This window comes from Oncorhynchus keta, chromosome 25 (assembly GCF_023373465.1).
Source record: "Oncorhynchus keta strain PuntledgeMale-10-30-2019 chromosome 25, Oket_V2, whole genome shotgun sequence".
In the NCBI taxonomy this organism is placed as follows: domain Eukaryota; kingdom Metazoa; phylum Chordata; class Actinopteri; order Salmoniformes; family Salmonidae; genus Oncorhynchus; species Oncorhynchus keta.
This window is the reverse complement of record NC_068445.1, coordinates 10868363-10890869: the sequence shown is the minus strand read 5'-3', so window position 1 is coordinate 10890869 and position 22507 is coordinate 10868363. Positions and strand designations below refer to the sequence as shown.

The following is a 22507-nucleotide window of genomic DNA, read 5'->3' as shown; positions in this document are numbered from 1 at the left end:
CACACTCAAGAACCTCCAGAAGCTAACCAGCTAACTAACTACAAGCTATTTAGTCATTGTTCGTTTTTTTTAACCTGGATAACACTCGCCAGTCCAGCCCCCCTGCCCCATCCACCGCTGCCCCTGGACTCTGATCACTTGGCTACATAGCTGATGCACGCTGGACTGTCCATTAATCACGGTACTCCATTCTGCTTGTTTGTTTTATCTGTCGGCCCTGTTGCCTAGTCAATGCCATTTTACCTGCTGTTGTTATGCTAGCTGATTAGCTGTTGTCTCACCCACTGTTTTAGCTAGCTTTCCCAATTCAACACCTGTGACTACTGTATGCCTCGCTGTATGTCTCTCTCAAATGTCAATATGCCTTGTATACTGTTGCTCAGGTTAGTTATCATTGTTTTAGTTCACAATGGAGCCCCTAGTCCCACTCCTCATACCCCTGATACCTCCTTTGTCCCACCTCCCACATATGCGGCGACCTCACCCATTACAACCAGCATGTCCAGAGATAAAACCTCTCTCATCATCACCCAGTGCCTGGGCTTACCTCCGCCGTACCTGCACCCCACCATACCCCTGTCTGCGCATTATGCCCTGAATATATTCTACCATGCCCAGAAACCTGCTCCTCTTATTCTCTGTCCCCAGCGCTCTAGGCGACCAGTTTTGATAGCCTTTAGCCGCACCCTCATACTACTCCTTCTCTGTTCCGCAGGTGATGTGGAGGTAAACCCAGGCCCTGCATGTCCCCAGGCACCCTCATTTGTTGATTTCTTCTGCCTCCTCCCTAAGTTTGTTTTACTCACTGCTTTAGCACACTCTGCTAACCCTGATGTCCTTGCCGTGTCTGAAACCTGGCTCAGGAAGGCCACCAAAAATTCAGAGATTTCCATACCCAACTATAACATCTTCCGTCAAGATAGAACTGCCAAAGGGGGAGGAGTTGCAGTCTACTGCAGAGATAGCCTGCAAAGTAATGTCATACTTTCCAGGTCCATACCCAAATAGTTCGAACTACTGATTCTGAAAATTACTCTCTCCAGAAATAAGTCTCTCACTGTTGCCGCCTGCTACCGACCCCCCTCAGCTCCCAGCTGTGCCCTGGACACCATTTGTGAATTGATTGCCCCCCATCTAGCTTCAGAGTTTGTTCTGTTAGGTGACCTAAACTGGGATATGCTTAACACCCCGGCAGTCCTACAATCTAAGCTAGATGCCCTCAATCTCACACAAATCATCAAGGAACCCACCAGGTACAACCCTAACTCTGTAAGCAAGGGCACCCTCATAGACGTCATCCTGACCAACTGGCCCTCCAAATACACCTCCGCTGTCTTCAACCAGGATCTCAGCGACCACTGACTCATTGCCTGTATCCGCTACGGTGCCGCAGTCAAACGACCACCCCTCATCACTGTCAAACGCTCCCTAAAACACTTCTGTGAGCAGGCCTTTCTAATCGACCTGGCCCGGGTATCCTGGAAGGACATTGACCTCATCCCGTCAGTTGAGGATGCCTATTCATTCTTTAAGAGTAACTTCCTCACCATTTTAGATAAGCATGCTCCGTTCAAAAAATGCAGAACTAAGAACAGATACAGCTCTTGGTTCACTCCAGACCTGACTGCCCTCGACCAGCACAAAAACATCCTGTGGCGGACTGCAATAGCATCGAACAGTCCCCGCGATATGCAACTGTTCAGGGAAGTCAGGAACCAATACACGCAGTCAGTCAGGAAAGCTGAGGCCAGCTTCTTCAGGCAGAAGTTTGCATCCTGTAGCTCCAACTCCAAAAAGTTCTGGGACACTGTGAAGTCCATGGAGAACATGAGCACCTCCTCCCAGCTGCCCACTGCACTGAGGCTAGGGAACACGGTCACCACCGACAAATCCATGATTATCGAAAACTTCAACAAGCATTTCTCAACGGCTGGCCATGCCTTCCGCCTGGCTACTCCTACCTCGGCCAACAGCTCCGGCCCCCCCGCAGCTCCTCGCCCAAGCCTCTCCAGGTTCTCCTTTACCCAAATCCAGACAACAGTTCTGAAAGAGCTGCAAAACCTGGACCCGTATAAATCAGCTGGGCTTGACAATCTGGACCCTCTATTTCTGAAACTATCCGCCGCCATTGTCGCAACCCCTATTACCAGCCTGTTCAACCTCTCTTTCATATCGTCTGAGATCCCCAAGGATTGGAAAGCTGCTGCAGTCATCCCCCTCTTCAAAAACTGTTACAGACCTATATCCATTCTGCCCTGCCTATCTAAGGTCTTCGAAAGCCAAGTCAACAAACACAGGTCACTGACCATCTCGAATCCCACCGTACCTTCTCCGCTATGCAATCTGGTTTCGGAGCCGGTCACAGGTGCACCTCAGCCACACTCAAGGTACTAAACGACATCATAACCGCCATCGATAAAAGACAGTACTGTGCAGCCATCTTCATCGACCTTGCCAAGGCTTTCGACTCTGTCAATCACCAGATTCTTATCGGCAGACTCAGTAGCCTCGGTTTTTCGGATGACTGCCTTGCCTGGTTCACCAATTACTTTGCAGACAGAGTTCGGAGGGCATGCTGTCCGGTCCTCTGGTAGTCTCTATGGGGGTGCCACAGGGTTCAATTCTCGGGCCGACTCTTTTCTCTGTGTATATCAATGATGTTGGTCTTGCTGCGGGCGATTCCCTGATCCACCTCTACGCAGACGACACCATTCTATATACTTTCGGCTCGTCATTGGACACTGTGCTATCTAACCTCCAAACGAGCTTCAATGCCATACAACACTCCTTCCGTGGCCTCCAACTGCTCTTAAACGCTAGTAAAACCAAATGCATGCTTTTCAACCGATCGCTGCCTGCACCCGCATGCCCGACTAGCATCACCACACTGGATGGTTCCGACCTTGAATATGTGGACACCTATAAGTACCTAGGTGTCTGGCTAGACTGCAAACTCTCCTTCCAGACCCATATCAAACATCTCCAATCGAAAATCAAATCAAGAGTCGGCTTTCTATTCCGCAACAAAGCCTCCTTCACTCACGCTGCCAAGCTTACCCTAGTAAAACTGACTATCCTACCGATCCTTCGACTTTGGCGATGTCATCTACAAAATCGCTTCCAACACTCTACTCAGCAAACTGGATGCAGTTTATCACAGTGCCATCCGTTTTGTCACTAAAGCACCTTATACTACCCACCACTGCGACTTGTATGCTCTAGTCGGCTGGCCCTCGCTACATATTCGTCGCCAGACCCACTGGCTCCAGGTCATCTACAAGGCAATGCTAGGTAAAGCTCCGCCTTATCTCAGTTCACTGGTCACGATGGCAACACCTATCCGTAGCACGCGCTCCAGCAGGTGTATCTCACTGATCATCCCTAAAGCCAACACCTCATTCGGCCGCCTTTCGTTCCAGTACTCTGCTGCCTGTGACTGGAACAAATTGCAAAAATCGCTGAAGTTGGAGACTTTTGTCTCCCTCACCAACTTCAAACATCAGCTATCTGAGCAGCTAACCGATCGCTGCAGCTGTACATAATCTATTGGTAAATAGCCCACCCATTTTCACCTACCTCATCCCCACAGTTTTTATTTATTTACTTTTCTGCTCTTTTGCACACCAATATCTCTACCTGTACATGATCATCTGATCATTTATCACTCCAGTGTTAATCTGCAATATTGTAATTATTCGCCTACCTCCTCATGCCTTTTGCACACATTGTATATAGACTCCCCTTTTTTCTACTGTGTTATTGACTTGTTAATTGTTTACTCCATGTGTAACTCTGTGTTGTCTGTTCACACTGCTATGCTTTATCTTGGCCAGGTCGCAGTTGCAAATGAGAACTTGTTCTCAACTAGCCTACCTGGTTAAATAAAGGTGAAATAAAAAATAAAAAATAAAACAGAAAGCCACATTTTCTTACCCTACAAAAATAAATTGAACTGTATTTTAAGACGGTTAAATGCTCTACTAACAAACAAAAAAAGCTGTTAGAATTGTAAGTATATACATGTCCCTTAAGATCCTTGTGTAATTGTAATGTGATATTGTACCCCCTAGCCCGATTGTCCATTGTTTGTAATCTATGTAGGTGCCAAGATGGCGGCTTGAACAGACATTTTTTTTATCAAGCTCCGTACCAAACTTCAGAAAGATTATGAAAAAAACAAAACAAGTTTACAGTCATTACTATTTTATTTGTTCAAGATATAAGACCTTTCCTGTGACTGGAATGATAATTGGATCATTTATTTCAGCATGTCCATGCAAAGTCGTGACAAAAAAATAAAGGAAGAAGTTTGCCGTTCTATTGCTAATCAACAAGAGAGAAACGTGCTTATAGACAACTGCCATAACTACACTTGGTCTATGGATAATATAATGCTTTCGAATGCTGTTGAAGATAACGAATTCCCCTCTTTACCGGTTACTCCGTGCAAACCTCCACCCTCCAAAAAACCCAACATGAACTCTGACATCGTGGCTACCCTCTCCTTACTCATCAACTCCAGCAACAGCTAAACGATTCAAGACCCAGGGGTATCATCATCCTATTCACTACCAGATTCTACAGGGATGCTGTCTGGAAATCTGCTAGGAAGAACGCCTTCCTTCAGAGCCATGGTATGCGTTTCGCCGAGCATCTCAGCCCGGAAGACATAGAAAGAAGGAACAAGTTGTGGCCAACGATCAAGATAGCACGAAGTGAGGGGAAGGCTGCTTACTTCGTCGGAGGACGAGGTTTCATCAACGGTTCAGAAATCCATATTCCTCCCTAAAATCTCACAGAAGGAACAGGTTGATGCTTTCAGCCATGGTATTCTAATTTTCCTTATGTTGTTTACCTAACAAGCATCGGGTGACTATTTTTCTGGAATACTCATGTATTTCAATTTATTAGTTTGTTCTTGTATGACCAGAAAACCTATTTTGTTTACAAACTTCCGAAGAAGATTGAAAGCTGTATTTATGTTTATGTATACAGTAACTAAGGTACTGTTTTAAAGGGCATACAGGTCTGCTCTGACTTTACACGGTTATTGTTCTATTTAGTTATTAACACCTATTTCCAAAAAAGGTCTTAGGAACGTTTATATGTCAAACATTTTGTTATTCAATTATTTTATGATCTATGTACTTAAAATAGTAGGTACCCTTTTATTTAAATGATTATTTGTTGTTTTATTTCTCAGAATAGTTCCTGATTACACTAAAGAGGGTTTTTAGTCTCTCTTACTACAAGAACCCTTGGTTTGGTCTTGAACATAATTTCCAGTTGAGTTGAATTTCAAAGCCAGATAACATCTAGCTCAAAGGTTATGGAATAATCTATTTTCACTTTAAATTGACTTAAATGGTGCAGATCTCGGTTCCTTATCGTTTTCGTTCACTGCTCCTACGTCTTTGACTCATCCTACTACAGTTTATACTTTTATATAATCTTTGTGGCTTTGTCTTTGTCTATATTATCTCTTAATGCTAGGGGGTTACGAAACAATGTGAAGCGCAAGGCCTTATTTTTATTTGCTAATCAATTTCGAAAATTTTTTTGCTTTTTTCAAGCGTCTCACTCAATTTTGGCTGATGCCAACTTCTGGAGGTCACAATGGGGCAACGATATTTGGCTTTCCCATGGATCTGAACGCTCCGCCGGTGTCACTACAATGAAAAATACCTTTGGTGGTAATATTCTACACTTGGAATGTGACCCCTTTGGTCACTTTATTTGTCTTGTGGTCAGTTACAATGACATTACGCTCATTACTGTAAATCCTTCCTCCCTCGTCCTGCAAGTGTGTACTCGTCAAACGTCATGATGTGTCATCAGAAGTGTCCACTTAATTTGAGGGCAGAGGGGATAGGGTTTATCTATTAAGTGTTTGGACTGCTACCTTTATGAGATTATGATTGACAATTATTTTTATTTGTCATGTCACCAGAATAAAACCCTCGACAGTTATTGGAAATGTGCATCAAGTTCATTGTGAACTTTTACCAGCCTGTGAAGTTCATTATAATTTATTTGTAGGCTAATAATCTGCACGCTTTCTCGATTTGTAGTGGGTGGACCACCCAACATGTCATCGCGTGACTCCACGTTTACTTCCATATGATGGTTATTATAACAATATTTGCGCATAAAAGCATTTCCACTGACATTTCTTGCATAATTCATTTTACTGACACAAAAAGATCCCACCTTGTCTAGCGTATTTTGTTTTGTCGACATTTGGAAAGTTTACCGAAAACCACATCAATCATCATGTCACCAGAATAAAACCTTCGATATTTATTGGAAAAGAGTATCAAACTCATGACATTCACCACCCTGTGAAGTTCATCATTTATTTCACCCATACCTTAATAAACTGCATGGTTTCCCCAAGTCGTACACAACATATCATTGAGTTACTCCAAGTTTACTTCATTATGATGGTTATTATATCAATATCAATATATTGTCATGCGTCAGGTAATTAATCTTCATGAAATGGTTGGATGAAAAGCTGGTTAATGAGATTTGAACTCGCAACCCTAAGGCTACAAGCACCATGCTTACCCTAACGCATTGATCATTGGAACATTTTCAATTGAGAACATTTTCATTCCATTCAATCAATATCTGCACTGAACTCATGCATCATACAAGTATCATCAATACTGAACACGTACAGAATTGAAGCATAACAGACCTGGTGCAGGTCTACAATTTTGTTTCTGGTGTCCTTTGACAGCTCTTTGGTCTTGGCCATAATGGAGTTTGGAGTGTGACTATTTGAGGTTGTGGACAGATGTCTTTTATACTGATAAGTTCAAACAGGTGCCATTAATACAGGTAACGAGTGGAGGATAGAGGAGCCTCTTAAAGAAGAAGTTACAGGTCTGTGAGAGCCAGAAATCTTGCTTGTTTGTAGGTCACCAAATACTTATTTTCCACCATAATTTGTAAACAAATTCATTAAAAATCCTACAATGTGATTTTCTGGATTTTTTTCCTCATTTTTGTCTGTCATCGTTGAAGTGTACCTATGATGAAAATTACAGGCCTCTCATCTTTTTAAAATATATATATATAAAAATATATATATATATATATATCTTATATATATATCTTTTTAAGTGGGAGAACTTGCACAATTGGTGGCTGACTAAATACTTTTTTGCCCCACTGTATTGGATTTAGTATGTGGACAATGGATGTGCTACAGTATGCCTTAATCTTTTGAGTATACATTTCTGATGTTTATTTTTTGGATACAGTCTTTAAAAAACTAATATCACAAAATAACAGAGCTTTTGATTGCTTTCTCTAGAAAACTTTCTCGTGGCTGATCTTTGTCGGACTCAGTAGGACATATTCTAAGTATAGTTGCTGCCACCTAGTGGCTGAAAAATAAAATGTATAAGTGACAATATTTTTTGCATAACCAAGTAGCACCATTTATTTTCTGTTGGAAATGTCCCATTAAAGGAGTTTGAAGCCCAGTCCTGCCTCTATGAGGATGGGTTCAATGGGGCTACCCCTGATTGGGGTGGGTCTGTGGGGGGTAAACAGGCTCCCTCTGGAAGGGTCACCCAGCAGAGGAGCCAGGCACTCTGGACCAGAGGGTTTGGACGGACTAGTCCTCTTCTAGGGCGGTGGGGGTTTCCAGATGAACAAAGAGGCTATGGTTAACAAGACATTGACACAAATTTGATATATTAAACCCCCCAAAAAAACTACATTTAAAAAAGGAAATATATATTATCTTTGAATTAATACAACAAAAAGCACCTACTCAGTATCTACTGTAACTAAGCTACAACATACACTGAGTACATTTATTGCATTTACTAATAAATAAATAGTATTTTTGACAAGCATAAAAAACAGCAGCATAAAAGGCAGCTCAATCACCTATGAAGTTGAAGGCAGGTGCTCTTGGACAGGGGTCCCATCTTGGACAGGATGTGGTTGTAGTTGGGTGTACAACACGGTATAAGGCCCAGGACTCCTGTCTTGAAGTGACACAGGTGGGTGGTGGCCTTAAGAGGAGGAACAAAGAGGCCCTGATGTTCTGGAGCATGTAGATTGCATTCAAGAAGTATTCAGACCCCTTGACTTTACCACATTTTGATACGTTACAGCCTTATTCTAAAATTAATTTTAAAAAATAAACAATCTCAGCAATCTACACACAATGCCCCATACTGACAAAGCAAGCAGAGTTTTAAAAAATTTTTTTAGCAAATTTATAAAAGCTAAAGAACAGAAATACCTTATTTATATAAGTATCCAAACCCTTTTCCTATGAGACTTGAAATTGAGGTAAGGTGCATCCTGTTCCTATTGATCATCCTTGAGATGTTTCTACAACTTGGAGTCCACCTGTGGTCAAATCAATTGATTGGACATGATTTTGAAAGACCCACATCTGTCTATATAAAGTTCCACAGTTGACAGTGCATGTCAGAGCAAAAACCAAGCCCTGGGGTCGAAGGAATTGACCGGAGAGCTCTGAGACAGCATTTTGTCGAGGCACAGATCTCGGGAAGGGTACCAAAACATGTCTGCAGCACTGAAGGTCCCCAAGAACCCTGTGGGCTCCATCATAAAATAGAAGATGTTTGGAACCACCCAAAACTCTTCCTAGAGCTGGCTAACCGGCAAAACTGAGCAATCGGGGGAGAAGGGCAGCGGTGAACAAGAACCCGATGTCCACTCGGACAGAGCTCCAGAGTCCCTCTGTGGAGATGGGAGAACCTTCCAGAAGGACAACCATCTCTGCAGCACTCTACCAAATCAGGCCTTTATGGTAGAGTGGCCAGACAGAAACCACTCTTCAGTAAAAAGGCACATGACAGCCCGCTTGGAGTTTGCCAAAAGGCACCTAAAGGACTCTGACCATGAGAAACAAGATTCTCTGGTCTGATGAAACCAAGATTGAACTCTTTGGCCTGAATGCAAAGTGTAATTTCTGGAGGAAACCTGTCACCATCCCTACAGTGAAGCATGGTGGTGCCAGCATCATGCTGTATGGGATGTTTTTCAGAGGCAGGGAGACTAGTCAGGACTGAGGGAAAGATTAACGGAGCAAAATACAGAGATCCTTGATGAAAACCTGCTCCAGAGTTCTCAAGACCTCAGACTGGGGAGAAGGTTCACCATCCAAAAGGACAATGATCCTAAGCACACAGCCAAGACACGCAGGAGTGGCTTCGAGACAAGTCTCTGAATGTCCTTGAGTGGCCCAGCCATAGACCCAACTTCAACCCGATCAAACATCTCTGGAGAGACGTAAAAATAGCTGTGCAGCGACAATCCCCATCCAACCTGACAGAGCTTGAGAGGATCTGCAGAGAAGAATGGCAGAAACTCCCCAAATACAGGTGTGCCAAGGTTGTAATCACTGCTTCAACAAAGCACTAAGGGTCTGAATACTTATGTAAATGTGCTATTTAAGTGTTTTTATTTTTATACATTTGCTAAAATGTCTAAACCTGTTTTTGCTTTGTCATTGTGGAGTATTGTGACCTAGGGCAAAAAAACTAAACATGCCCATGGGGGGGCAGGACCGAATTTGGGAAACTCTTGGCTAGAGGGCACAGGGAGGGAGAGTATGAGCAGGAGTCAGTGTTCCTGATTGGAACATACATGTTTTATATTGCTGTTGTTGTTTTTAAAGGCTGCAGTTACAGTTGTAGTTGTGCGGGACCCCCTCCCTTTCTGTCATTGAATGACTTTATGGCAAAAATGTTTTTGGAGTGAAAATCTGTTGAGTGCTGAGTGAAGAAAATCTGTTAGATGCTGAGTGAAGGAATGTTTTGAGCAGCAGTGACCAAATACTACAGGGTATATACAAGTATACCAATTATTAAGAAATACCTTGCACCCCCCCCAATACCCTATTCAAAGGCACTTACATTTTTTGTCTTGCCCATCCACCCTCTGAATAGCACACATACACAATCCATGTCTGAATTGTCTCAAGGCTTAGCAATCCTTCTTTAACCTGTCTCCTCCCCTTCATCTACACTGATTGAAGTGGATATAACAAATTACATCAATAAGGGATCATGTCTTTCACCTGGATTCACCCGGTCAGTCTGTCATGGAAAGAGCAAGTGTTCTTAATGTTTTGTACACTCAGTGTACATATGGCACTGACCTGTCGCTGTCCAGCACGGTCTTCCTCTTTAGGCTGTAGTTGACTGTGTGATGCTCCTGTCTCTACTTCCTGAGCTGCTCCTCCAGGCGAGTCATCAGCTCCTCCTTCTGCACAAGGGACTCCTCCGGAGCTTCCTGCTTACCCACTGCATGGGGATGGAGAGAGGAGTAATACAATTGAACGATCAACATTTATTAATCTTGAATTCAAACCACAGGAACAGGTATGTTGGAGCTAGTTGATAAAAATAGAAATAAAAGCCTGGTGGTGGATCATGTTAATGGGAAGATGTGGTATCGAGGTTCTTTATCTCACCAAGAACCATGTTCTCAAAAGGTGAGCTTGTCCTTGTTCTCCTGCAACTCTTGGCGGAGTTGACTGAGCTGCAGTTGCTCTGACAGGTCTGTAAGCTCATCCTCCTTCTGGGCCAGTGAGGACTTCACGTAGAGCCCCATGTCCTTCTCAACAGTAAAGTACTAAGATGGGAAGTCATTGTGTTGCACCTCCAAATCATCACATTTGTGCTGATATCTGCAAAGGCAGTGAGAAAATAGGATGACATTTAAATAGGGGGAATTCAATCATGGAAACTTGATTGGTAGTTGAAAAACTTAATTGATTTAGTTTTATTATATATTTGTATGGTTGATTTCGTACTAATGGGCAGTATTTTATAAATAACAGCTATTTTGATGATTTGCATTAATGAGTGATTCGTGTTTGATTGCCTATTTTTACCGTAATGGCTATGATGGGTTGTCTTTACCCTACCGTACGTGGTTACATTAGGGACACCCTTCACACCACTTCGATAGTCATTTTCGTAGCAAGTTTGGAGAGAATTTTCGCTAACCCTCTGCATAACCTTAACCTCAGTATTCTAACCTGCTTCGTTAATTATCCTAACCTGCTGCGAAAAAGGCTTTCGCGGTTACGTTAGGATATAGCCGTCTACTAGACGTTTCAACAATAATCTGAGTGTGTCCAGGCGCAACATTATTTCTCACGCAAACCATCAGCCTGTACTAGCCTAAAATATATGCAGCCAATGAAAACTCTCACTTTTCCAGTCTCGTTCCTGAGACCTGTAGAAATATATTCAACCTTGACAACGCGTCGTCAAAACACTTTGTCTCCAAATCACATGTCCTCTTTCTCGGTTGATTTATCTCTGCTTTTCTCCAGCGATTAGAACAACTTCTTCTATGGTATAATGGCGTTCTCAACCATTAAATATGCATACCGCCACCTAGTGTAAGGGTGATAATAATTATCCCAAAATATTTTTTGGGGGGTGGGGGTATAAATAAAATATCATACTAACTACCCCCAAAATTATTAACCAAACAAAATCAACCTGCTTTTCTGTAAAAACCTCAGTTGCAACATTTTCCATTCCCAGATTATTCGAAATTGTACTTCTTCTATGGAATAACGGTGTTCGCAACAATTGAATGTGCATTCTCCCACATACTGTGAGGATGGATAATAAGGATCCCAAAAAAGGAAAAACATTTGGGTAAAAAATAAATATCATACTAACTACCCCAAAAGAATTAACAAAATAAACCTGCTTTTCTGTAAAAACGTCATTCTAATCAGGTCCTAACACAGGCTCAGAAGCCTTCTGTGAGGGCAGGACATTTCCCTGCGACAAAAGCACTTGTAGTGCTTCTGCTGTGAAGTCTTGGAGCCCCAAAAACGTCTCGGCTGCAGATATCATTTCCAGCAACTTCGACCTCTCAGACACTTGTGCTGTACAATTAATCACTGCGGCTATAAATGCCACAAAATCCACCTTCTTCACAATGAGTGTATCCAGATCACCCAATTTACTTAAAACACTAGCAACTGATTGCAATTCATACACTGCCATATCTTCAACACTGTTGCCTCTTCCCCCGCGACTCTCTTCACCTCCTCCACATAGGAGATCTCTGGCAGCCCTGATCCATGACCCCTCGACCTCCTTCACCCTAACAGGGCACTCAAGGAAGTCCGGAGTATGATCCACACCACAGTTGCAACATTTTCCATTCCCAGATTCTTCAACATCATACTTCTCCCGTCTGCAAACATTTGACACGTGACCATATCCTTTACGATTTCCATACTGTAATGGTTTTGACACAAATGCTCTCGCCGGATACCTCACATATCCAAGTAGAGTCTCCTCAAACAACAACAATATCGACAGGCTTTTCTCCTTCCTTCCATTTACCATACCGGTCAGGCGACGTGCACTGACCACTCCTGGGATTTTCTGACTAAGATACTCATCAACTATATCCAACGAAACTCCAGCTATAACTCTTTTGGCAGGCGCTCTATTCCAAAGATCAATACATGTTACTTCTGACGGCGACATTTTAGCCAGATCCAGTGCACGCTTCTGTTCTTCATCAACGCAATTAACCAAAACAAGGCCGCTTCTGGTCACTTTGATTGAATCCACCTTTCTCACTGGTTTCTTCACAGTCCTCGATATTACAAAAGGATTTCCCAAATTAATCTCCTTGTCCAAAAAACACAGCCCAATACCAAAATGGATTATTGGACCAGTCCTGGTCTTCTACTACAACTTTTGCTTGTTTTGTTCCATTCTTTGATTTGACTATTTTCCACTCATTATCACACAATTCACTTGCCGCACATTCGGATACAGCCACACAGTCTTTTATATATTTGATTTTTATTGTATAAAATTTTTTATTGCAGAAACACCAGTATACATATAATAAGTATACAAACAGACAATGATAACATGCTTGGAGGTAAAACAAATTGCAGATTGGGCTCCTGAGTGGCGCAGCGTTCTAAGGCACTGCGTCTCAGCATCTCAGATCTCCTACCCCAGCCAAACCCCAACCCGGAAGATGCTGGGCCAATTGTGCGCCGCCCTATGGGATTCCCAATCACAGCCGGTTGTGATACTACTGGAGGCTATTTTGTAGATGACATCGCCGAAGTCGAGGATCGGTAAGATAGTCAGTTTTACTAGGTTAAGTTTGGCGGCGTGAGTGAAGGAGGCTTTGTTGCGGAATAGAAAGCCAACTCTAGATTGGAGATGTTTGATATGAGTCTGGAAGGAGAGTTTACAGTCTAGCCAGACACCTAGGTACTTATAGATGTCCACATATTCTAGGTCGGACCCATCCAGGGTGGTGATGCTAGTCGGGCGTGCGGGTGCAGGCAACGAACAGTTGAAAGGCATGCATTTGGTTTTACTAGCGTTTAAGAGCAGTTGGAGGCCACAGAAGGAGTGTTATGGCATTGAAGCTCGTATAGAGGTTAGATAGCACAGTGTCCAAGGAAGGGCCAGAAGTATAGAGAATGTTGTCGTCTGCGTAGAGGTGGATCAGGGAATCGCACGCAGCAAGAGCAACATCATTGATATATAGAGAGAAAAGAGTCGGCCTGAGAATTGAACCCTGTGGCACCCCCATAGAGACTGCCAGAGGACCGGACAACAAGCCCTCCGATTTGACACACTGAACTCTGCCTGCAAAGTAGTTGGTGAACCAGGCAAGGCAGTCATTAGAAAAACCGAGGCTACTGAGTCTGCCGATAAGAATATGGTGAGTCGAAAGCCTTGGCAAGGTCGATGAAGACGGCTGCACAGTACTGTCTTTTATTGATGGCGGTTATGATATCGTTTAGTACCTTGAGCGGGGCTGAGGTGCACCCGTGACCGGCTCGGAAACCAGATTGCACAGCGGAGAAGGTATGGTGGGATTCGAGATGGTCAGTGATCTGTTTGTTGACTTGGCTTTCGAAGACCTTAGATAGGCAGGGCAGGATGAATATAGGTCTGTAACAGTTTGGGTCCAGGGTGTCTCCCCCTTTGAAGAGGGGAGTGACTGCGGCAGCTTTCCAAACTTTGGGGACCTCAGACAATATGAAAGAGAGGTTGAACAGGCTGGTAATAGGGGTTGCGACAATGGCGGCGGATAGTTTCAGAAATAGAGGGTCCAGATTGTCAAGCCCAGCTGATTTGTACGGGTCCAGGTTTTGCAGCTCTTTCAGAACATCTGCTATCTGGATTTGGGTAAAGGAGAAGCTGGGGAGGCTTGGGCAGGTAGTTGCGGGGGGCATGACCAGCCGTTGAGAAATGCTTGTTGAAGTTTTCGATTATCTGTAGTCTGTAGTGAAGCCTCTAGAACTGAGATGCAGTGCCTTACACCACTTACACCACCCCCTAGCATGTTATCATTGTCTGTTTGTTAGGGGGTACAACAAATTACAGATCGGACTCCTGAGTGGCGCAGCAGTTTAAGGAGTCATAGCTGTAGTTCCGTCATTGTAAATAAGAATTTGTTCTTAACTGACATGCTTAGTTAAATAAAGGTTAAATAAAAAATAAAAATAAGACCTGTATTGATTGTTTTAACAGCTTTCTTATTGGAAGAATGTAGCAAGGTCTTCATGTGACTGTTCGAATTCCTTATAGAAAACATGGAGGTGTGTTGTCTTATTAGTGAATTTACATTTATGAATATGAAATTCTTCCATTAGCACAATTAGATTTGCAAGGTAAAATTGTTTTTCTTTATCCTTATTATAGTTAAGGAAACCGAGCAGCAGATTCTCCCATAAAAAACTAAAGTCATTAAGAACATTAACAATTATAAAACTATAAATATCTTGCCATTTATTTACATGTAGACAATGCCAAAATAAATGCAAAACTGTTTCTGGTTGCTCAACAACAAAAAAGTACAGTTAAAGTTAATGTCTTGAGTTTCTTCAGGTAATACATGGATAATTCTGAAAGAGACCTCTTTGACCTTGTTAACAAGCAGGTATTTGTGTGGTAATAACTATACTTTTTTTCCCCAACAGATACTGACAAATGTATTCCAGTAAGTTGAGACATAAGGAATAGATAAAATATCTCTTCGAAATAAAGCATGTATAGAGTTGTTGTTCTGAGGGAGCAAGGAGAAACACATTTTCCCTATTGGAGAGTCAACTGGATTAAGCGGAGGTAGCTCAAGAAGGTAAGGTCTGGTTACACCTCTAAAAAACGTTCCGGATGGAATATCAGAGACTATGGTGAACTCTCTAGGTGTAACAGGGATATTGTAACAAGATAAAAATTGAGTAACAATCCTTCTGCATGTAACAAATCTCCTCTTCGTCTGATGAGGAATAGGAATCATTGGACCAACACGCAGCGTGGTAAGTGTTCAATGAGAAAAACCAACAAAGAGAGTGAAGACACGAAACAGTCCTGTAAGGTGAAAAAAAACACAACAGAAAACTACCCACAAACACAGGTGGGAACAGGCTATCTAAGCATGGTTCTCAATCAGAGACAACGATTGACAGCTACCTCTGATTGGGAACCATACCAGGCCAAACACATAGAAGTACAAAACCTAGAACAAAATATAGAATGCCCACCCCAACTCACGCCCTGACTGTTACGCACGCCTCTATGAAGAAGGAACGCAACACCCTGCTACAACTAAAATCTCCGTGAAGTGAAAAAGGTATGGACTGTAGGCGTGAGTAAGGATGACAACAGGCAGAATGTGGTACCGTTTACAAGGACTTTATTCCTTTACACGGTAATATGGGGAAAAGGGGCTTGATGGAACCAAAGCAAAGAAAGTAAATCTCAAAGCCCCCCCTCTCCTATCTTACCTGCCTAACCACTACTTACCTAATTTAGAACCACCTGGTGCACTAACCAAAATACAGGGGGTGGTCCGCCCAGGTCTTACCTATTGTGCCTAGACAATGAATATACTACGGGTATATGTATGCCCGCAGGCCTCTTAACTAAACACTACCTAGGTGCCTTCCCCTTCCCCCCTGGGAAGAAATTAAACAGGAGAACAAGTAATTTCTCAAACAAACTAAGAAACAAAGGACATCAAATAAGCTCTAACTGCTACCAACAACTAACATAGTAAATTATCCACAGCCATCAGCCTCCTCTCTCTGCAATGATCTCTCTGCAATGAACCTCTCTGCAATGAACCTCTCTGCAATGAACCTCTCTGCAATGAACCTCTCTGCAATGAACCTCTCTGCAATGAACCTCTCTGCAATGAACCTCTCTGCAATGAACCTCTCTCCTGAACAGAACACTGGCTTTTATATGGCTTCAGAAGGAATAGGTAATTGGAGACAGATGCGTCTTGACGAGGGGGCGGGGTCAGCTCTTCAATTAGCCATGGAGTCGACCAATCAGCTGCTTGAGGGATTTCAGGAAGCCATTTCCTGAAATAAACACATGCAAATACACAAACTACAACACATAATCTGGGGAACGTAACACTGACCAAACCAAAATAGAAACATAAAAAAGGAACTAAGGTCAGGATGTGACACTGCATTAATAAGTTGACTCACCAGCAGGAAATTATTATTAAACCAGTTCTTAAAAAATTAAGATCTGTTTCCATTTCAAAATATCCTTATTGTTCCAAATGAAATACCTATGTTGGGAAAAATTATATTTATATATTAATGACCACACTAAGAATACTTGTCTATGAAAAGCAGATCATTTTGAAGGAATCTTATCAATGTTATAGTTACACAGTAACATGAAATTGAAGCCACCAAAATGGCAGAAGATATGAAGGATGAAATTCCATATTGAACTTTGATTCATTCAATGTTTAGCCCAATTTATCTTAAAAGTATTATTCAAAGTAGGAAAATCTAAACAATTGAGACCACCATATTCATGTGTTCATTGCGATAGATTTCCTAATGTAATGTGTACGATTTTTCCAGATGAAGTTGAAAAGCATCTGGACAACTTCTTTACCTATTTTGTGGTCAAGATGTAGAAACTGGGCTGAGTAAGTAAGACTAGATGCTTAGGAAAAAATATTGACCACATCAACTGCTCTCGGAATCTGGTCAGCATCTTTCAAAAAGAGGGCGGTGTCATCTACAAGCTGATTTCTGATAACATCTCCGTCAGCAAGAGGTAAGGTCGAAATTAAGAAACCAACCTCTTTTCAAATCAAATCTAGGAGAAGTACTATGCTTCAATTTAAATTAACTGTTCCCATTCATATAAAGAATTTTGATTTTAATTTTACAAACAAAGGTTTAATAATCAGGTAGGCCAGTTGAGAACAAGTTCTCATTTACAACTGCAACCTGGCGAAGATAAAGCAAACAGTGCGACAAAAACAACACAGTTACACATGGGGTAAACAAACATACAGTCAATAACACAATAGAAAGATCTGTATACAGTGTGTGCAAATGAAGTAAGGAGGTAAGGCAATAAATAGGCCGATGGTGGTGAAGTAATTACAATTTAGACATTTACACTGGAGTGATATATGTGCAGATGAGGATGTGCAAGTATAAATACTGATGTGCAAAAGAGCAGAAAAACAAATATGGAGATGAGGTAGGTAGTTGGTTGGATGGGCTATTTACAGATGGGCTGTGTACAGCTGCAGCGATTGGTAAGCTGCTCTGACAGCTGACGCTTAAAGTTAGTGAGGGAGATAAGTCTTCAACTTCAGTGATTTTTGCAATTCGTTCCAATCATAGGCAGCCAAGAACTGGAAGGAAAGGCGGCCAAAGGAGATGTTGGCTTTGGGGATGACCAGTGAAATATACCTGCTGGAGTGCGTGCTACGGGTGGGTGTTGCTATGGTGACCAGTGAGCTGATATAACGGTTTTCTTGATTTGAGGGAGAGGCGGACCAAAACGCAGCGTGGTTTCTATTCATGGTTCTTTAATAAAGAACTATACATGAACAGACTAACAAAACAAGAAACGTGAAAACCTAAAACAGCCCTGTCTGGTGCAAACACAGAGACAGGAACAATCACCCACGGACACACAGTGAAACCCAGGCTACCTAAGTATGATTCTCAATCAGAGACAACTAATGACACCTGCCTCTGATTGAGAACCATACTAGGCCGAAACATAGAAATACCCAAATCATAGAAAAACAAACATAGACTGCCCACCCCTGACCATACTAAATAATGACAAAACAAAGGAAATAAAGGTCAGAACGTGACAGCTGAGATAATGTGGAGCTTTACCTAGCAAAGAGGCTACCCTGGAGGGGGTTGTTTGGCAGCAGGGAGCCTTTGAGGCGGCAGGGAGAGTTTACAAGGAGAGTTTACAGTCTAGCCAGACACCTAGGTATTTATAGTTGTCCACATATTCTAAGTCAGAACCGTCCAGAGTAGTGATGCTAGTCAGGCGGGCGGGTGTGGGCAGCAATCGGATGAAGAGCATGCATTTAGTTTTACGAGCATTTAGGAGCAGTTGGAGGCCACAGAAGGAGTGTTGTATGGCGTTGAAGCTCATTTGTAGGCATGTTAACACAGTGTCCAAAGAAGGGCCAGAGGTAAAACAGAATCGTGTCATCTGTGTAGAGGTGGATCAAAGAATCACCAGCAGCAAGAGCGACATCATTGATATTTATACAGAGAAAAGAGTCGGCCTGAGAATTGATCCCTTTGGCACCCCCATAGAGACTGCCAGAGGTCCGGACAACAGGCCCTCCGATTTGACACACTGAACTCTATCTGAGAAGTAGTTAGTGAACCAGGCGAGGCAGTCATTAGAGAAACCAAGGCTGTTGAGTCTGCCGATAAGAATACAGTGATTGACAGAGTCGAAAGCCTTGGCCAGGTCGATGAAGACGGCTGCACAGTACTGTCTTTTATTGATAGCGGTTATGATATCGTTTAGGACCTTGAGCGTGGCTGTGGTGCGCCCGAGACCAGCTCGGAAACCAGATTGCATAGCGGAGAAAGTATGGTGGGAATTGAAATGGTCGGGGATCTGTTTGTTTACTTGCCATTCGAAGAATTTAGAGAGGCATGGCAGGATGGATATAGGTCTGTAACAGTTTGGGTCTAGAGTGTCTCCCCTTTGAAGAGGGGGGATGACCCCGGCCGCTTTCAAATCTTTAGGAATCTCAGACGATACAAAAGAGAGGTTGATCAGACTAGTACTACAAAATAATTCCAAAACCAAATTTCCAAGGGAAAGAAATAGAAACTAATTTTCCACTGTATCGATGTCACGCTGGTATAAAGGATTTGGAGACAGGCGCATCAATACATCATCTGGGTTTTTAATACACCCAAAACAAACACATATACAAAACATTGCGATGTATCCAAACAAAAGAGCAAGGGTAAACATCGGAGAACGACACGGGATGAGACCCGTAAAACCCGCAGCACAGGCTGAGACAACGCATAGGTACTCAAACGACCAACGGACCTGGGAAGAATAATCGACAGCCCAAAGAGCTGGTTTGTAGGCCTTGCTCACACACACACTTTTTTCTATAGGATTCAGGTCAGGGCTGTGTGATGGCCACTCCAATGCCTTGACTTTGTTGTCCTTAAGGCATTTTGCCACAACTTTGGAAGTATGCTTGGGGTCATTGTCCATCTGGAAGACCCATTTGCGACCAAGCTTTAACTTCCTGACTGATGTGTTGAGATGTTGCTTCAATATAGCCACATCATTTTTTCTTTCTCATGATGCCATCTATTTTGTGAAGTGCACCAGTCCCTCCTGCAGCAAAACATGATGCTGCCACCCCTGTGCTTCATGGTAGGGATGGTGTTATTTGGCTTGCAGGCATCCCTCTTTTTCCTCCAAACATAACAATGGTCTTTATGGCTATTATGGCCATTTTTCTTTTCATCAGACCAGAGGACATTTCTCCAAAAAGTACAATCTTTGTCCCCATGTGCAGTTGCAAAGCGTAGTCTGGCTGTTTTATGGCGGCTTTGAAGCAGTGGCTTCTTCCTTGCTGAGCGGCCTTTCAGATTATGTCGATATAGGACACAATTTACTGTGGATATAGATACCTTTGTACCTGTTTCCTCCAGCATCTTCACAACATCACTTGCTGTTGTTCTGGGATTGATTTGCACTGTTCGCTCCAAAGTACGTTCATCTCTAGGAGACAGAACTACTACCTGAGCAGTATGATGGCTGCATGGTCCCATGGTGTTTATACTTGCATACTATTGTTTGTACAGATGAACATGGTACCTTCAGGCATTTGGAAATTGCTCCCAAGGATGAACCAGACTTGTGGAGGTCTACATTTTTTTCTCCTGAGGTCTTGGCTGATTTCTTTTGATTTTCCCATGATGTCAAGCAAAGAGGCACTGAGTTTGAAGGTAGGCCTTGAAATACATCCACAGATACACCTCCAATTGACTCAAATGATGTCAATTAGCCTATCAGAAGCTTCTAAAGCCACCATCCCGTCTGAATGTCAACTCTGCCTAGAAGGCCAACACCACTCTCAACGTCAACAGTGAACCACTTTCTAGGCAGAGTTCCTTTGTCCATTGTCTGTGTACTTTTTCCCATCTTAATCTTTTCTTTTTATTGGCCAGTCTGAGATGTCTTTTTCTTTGCAACTCTGCCTAGAAGGCCAGCATCCCAGAGTCGCCTCTTCACTGTTGACGTTGAGACTGGTGTTTTGCGGGTACTATTTAATGAAGCTGCCAGTTGAGGACTTGTGAGGAATCTGTTTCTAAAACTATGCACCTCTTTCTATTCTGTTTAGAGCCAGTTTGCACTGTTCTGTGAATGGAGTAGTACACAGCATTGTACAATTTTTATCAGTTTCTGGGCAATTTCTCCCATGGAATCATTTTGATGTTATTTTGATGGACAAAGAATTCACTTTTCTTTCAAAAACAAGGACATTTCTAAGTGAACCCAAACTTCTGAACGGTAGTGTACATCCATGTAAGCTCCGTGTGTCCAGACTGTAGTTCTACCAATCTGTCTTACCACCTCTGACTGATTCTATATCTCTGAACCTCTCTAGCCTCTCTCTCTGCACCTGGCATCTACCAAATGCTGCACTGTTTTCTCCCCTACAATTACAGCACTGAACCTCCACATTGCTCCGACATTCACCCTAATCATGGGGCGGCAGGTAACCCGGTGAGTAGGAGCATTGGGCCAGTAACCCAGTGGGTTAACTGAGCAAAGGCTGTTAACCCACTGTTCCCCGGGCGCCGATGACGTGGATGTTGATTAAGGCAGCCCCCCGCACCTCTCTGATTTAGAGGTAAATGTGGGAGACACCATTCAGTTGTACAACTGATTAGGTGTTCCCCTCCACACTTGACACATCTTTTCTTTCCTTTACACTGAGCAGCACATGTCCCATTCTTTGGCATTTAAAACACTGCAGTGCATATGGGAGAAATTCTCAAACATAAGGAATCCTATCTGTACTTTTCCCGGCAAAACTTTCTCAAACCTCAGCATCACTGATAAGCTTTCACTTCATTGTCCCTCTTTCTTACTGATCAACCTTTTGACCTCCACTACTCTGTTTCCCTTCACATTTTCGTTAATATCATCTGTGGACATATATATTGGGACTCCAGTGATGACTCCTCACAACCTAGAATAAGCACCAGGTGGCTTTCAATATTCTTCCCATTAAGCTTTACCATTTGCAGAATCTTCGCTTGCTGAGCCTGGCTACCACAAAATATTAGCAATCTACCATTTTTAATTAACCGGGCTAGTTTAACTTCTCTTTGGTTAGTCGAATAGGGTGTAAATGAGGCCCTGTGGGCTCATCAACCATCTTTCCACTCTGACACATTATTACTCTTGCTTCCTATCTTGACGCTCTTTTTGCTTTCTATACTAGATGCTCCACTGTTTCAGTATAAGGATCTGTCTTCTTCCTATGTCTTTCCACTATAGACCATTCAGATCCTTGACCCTCATCCTCCTGCTCCATAGGATCAGCACTGACACCCATGTTGATTGCATTCCAGCACAGCTGTTGCTTCACCAACTTTCTCTCCATTTCTTCCATTTTGTTACACACTACTCGCCGCCATTTTCCTGGCCCTTCTCCCACTCCTGGCATCCACAACACACGTTGTTACCAGGGAATGACGTCAGGTGCCATTGAATTGGAATGTCAGTCTGCCCAATGAAATGGAACATAAGACAGTTCAGCACCTGTATTACCATACTATCAGTTTAACAAACAGATATTTACAATAGATCATGTTTACCTAGTTAATCTATAGAACCTACTCTGATTACAGTATTGTAGTACATGGTGTTCTCTTGTTCTTTCATATAAGCACATCGATGACATGGGCAAGGTCCAAGGCTTTGGCATTCAAGCACAAATATTTGGGAATGTATTACTGCAAGTATGCACACAAAACAGAAACTGCATATAAAATGGTATATATTTGTCAATTAAATTAACATTCCACAAGCCAACAATTGTTGTCCCCTCTCTCCCTTTTCACAGATCTACTAAACTTCTATTGGAATACTGTTTCATTAATACATCTCTGTTGCGTGTAACAAAGGAT

General features: G+C 42.6%; 1 long non-coding RNA gene across 2 annotated transcripts; it reads right to left on the bottom strand.

Moving 5' to 3' along the window:
* Positions 1 to 4198: 4198 nt before the first annotated feature.
* On the bottom strand, positions 4199 to 11354 carry LOC118357907 (uncharacterized). Of its 2 annotated transcripts, none has more exons than XR_004820377.2 (5): positions 11222 to 11354; positions 10475 to 10690; positions 10160 to 10304; positions 7909 to 8036; positions 4199 to 7676 (listed from the first exon to the last, which is right to left on the bottom strand). It is a non-coding gene; the product is annotated as an uncharacterized LOC118357907 (long non-coding RNA). The 2 variants fall into 2 exon arrangements; XR_004820378.2 differs by having other exon boundaries at positions 4199 to 7641.
* Between the last annotated feature and the right edge of the window lie 11153 nt (positions 11355 to 22507).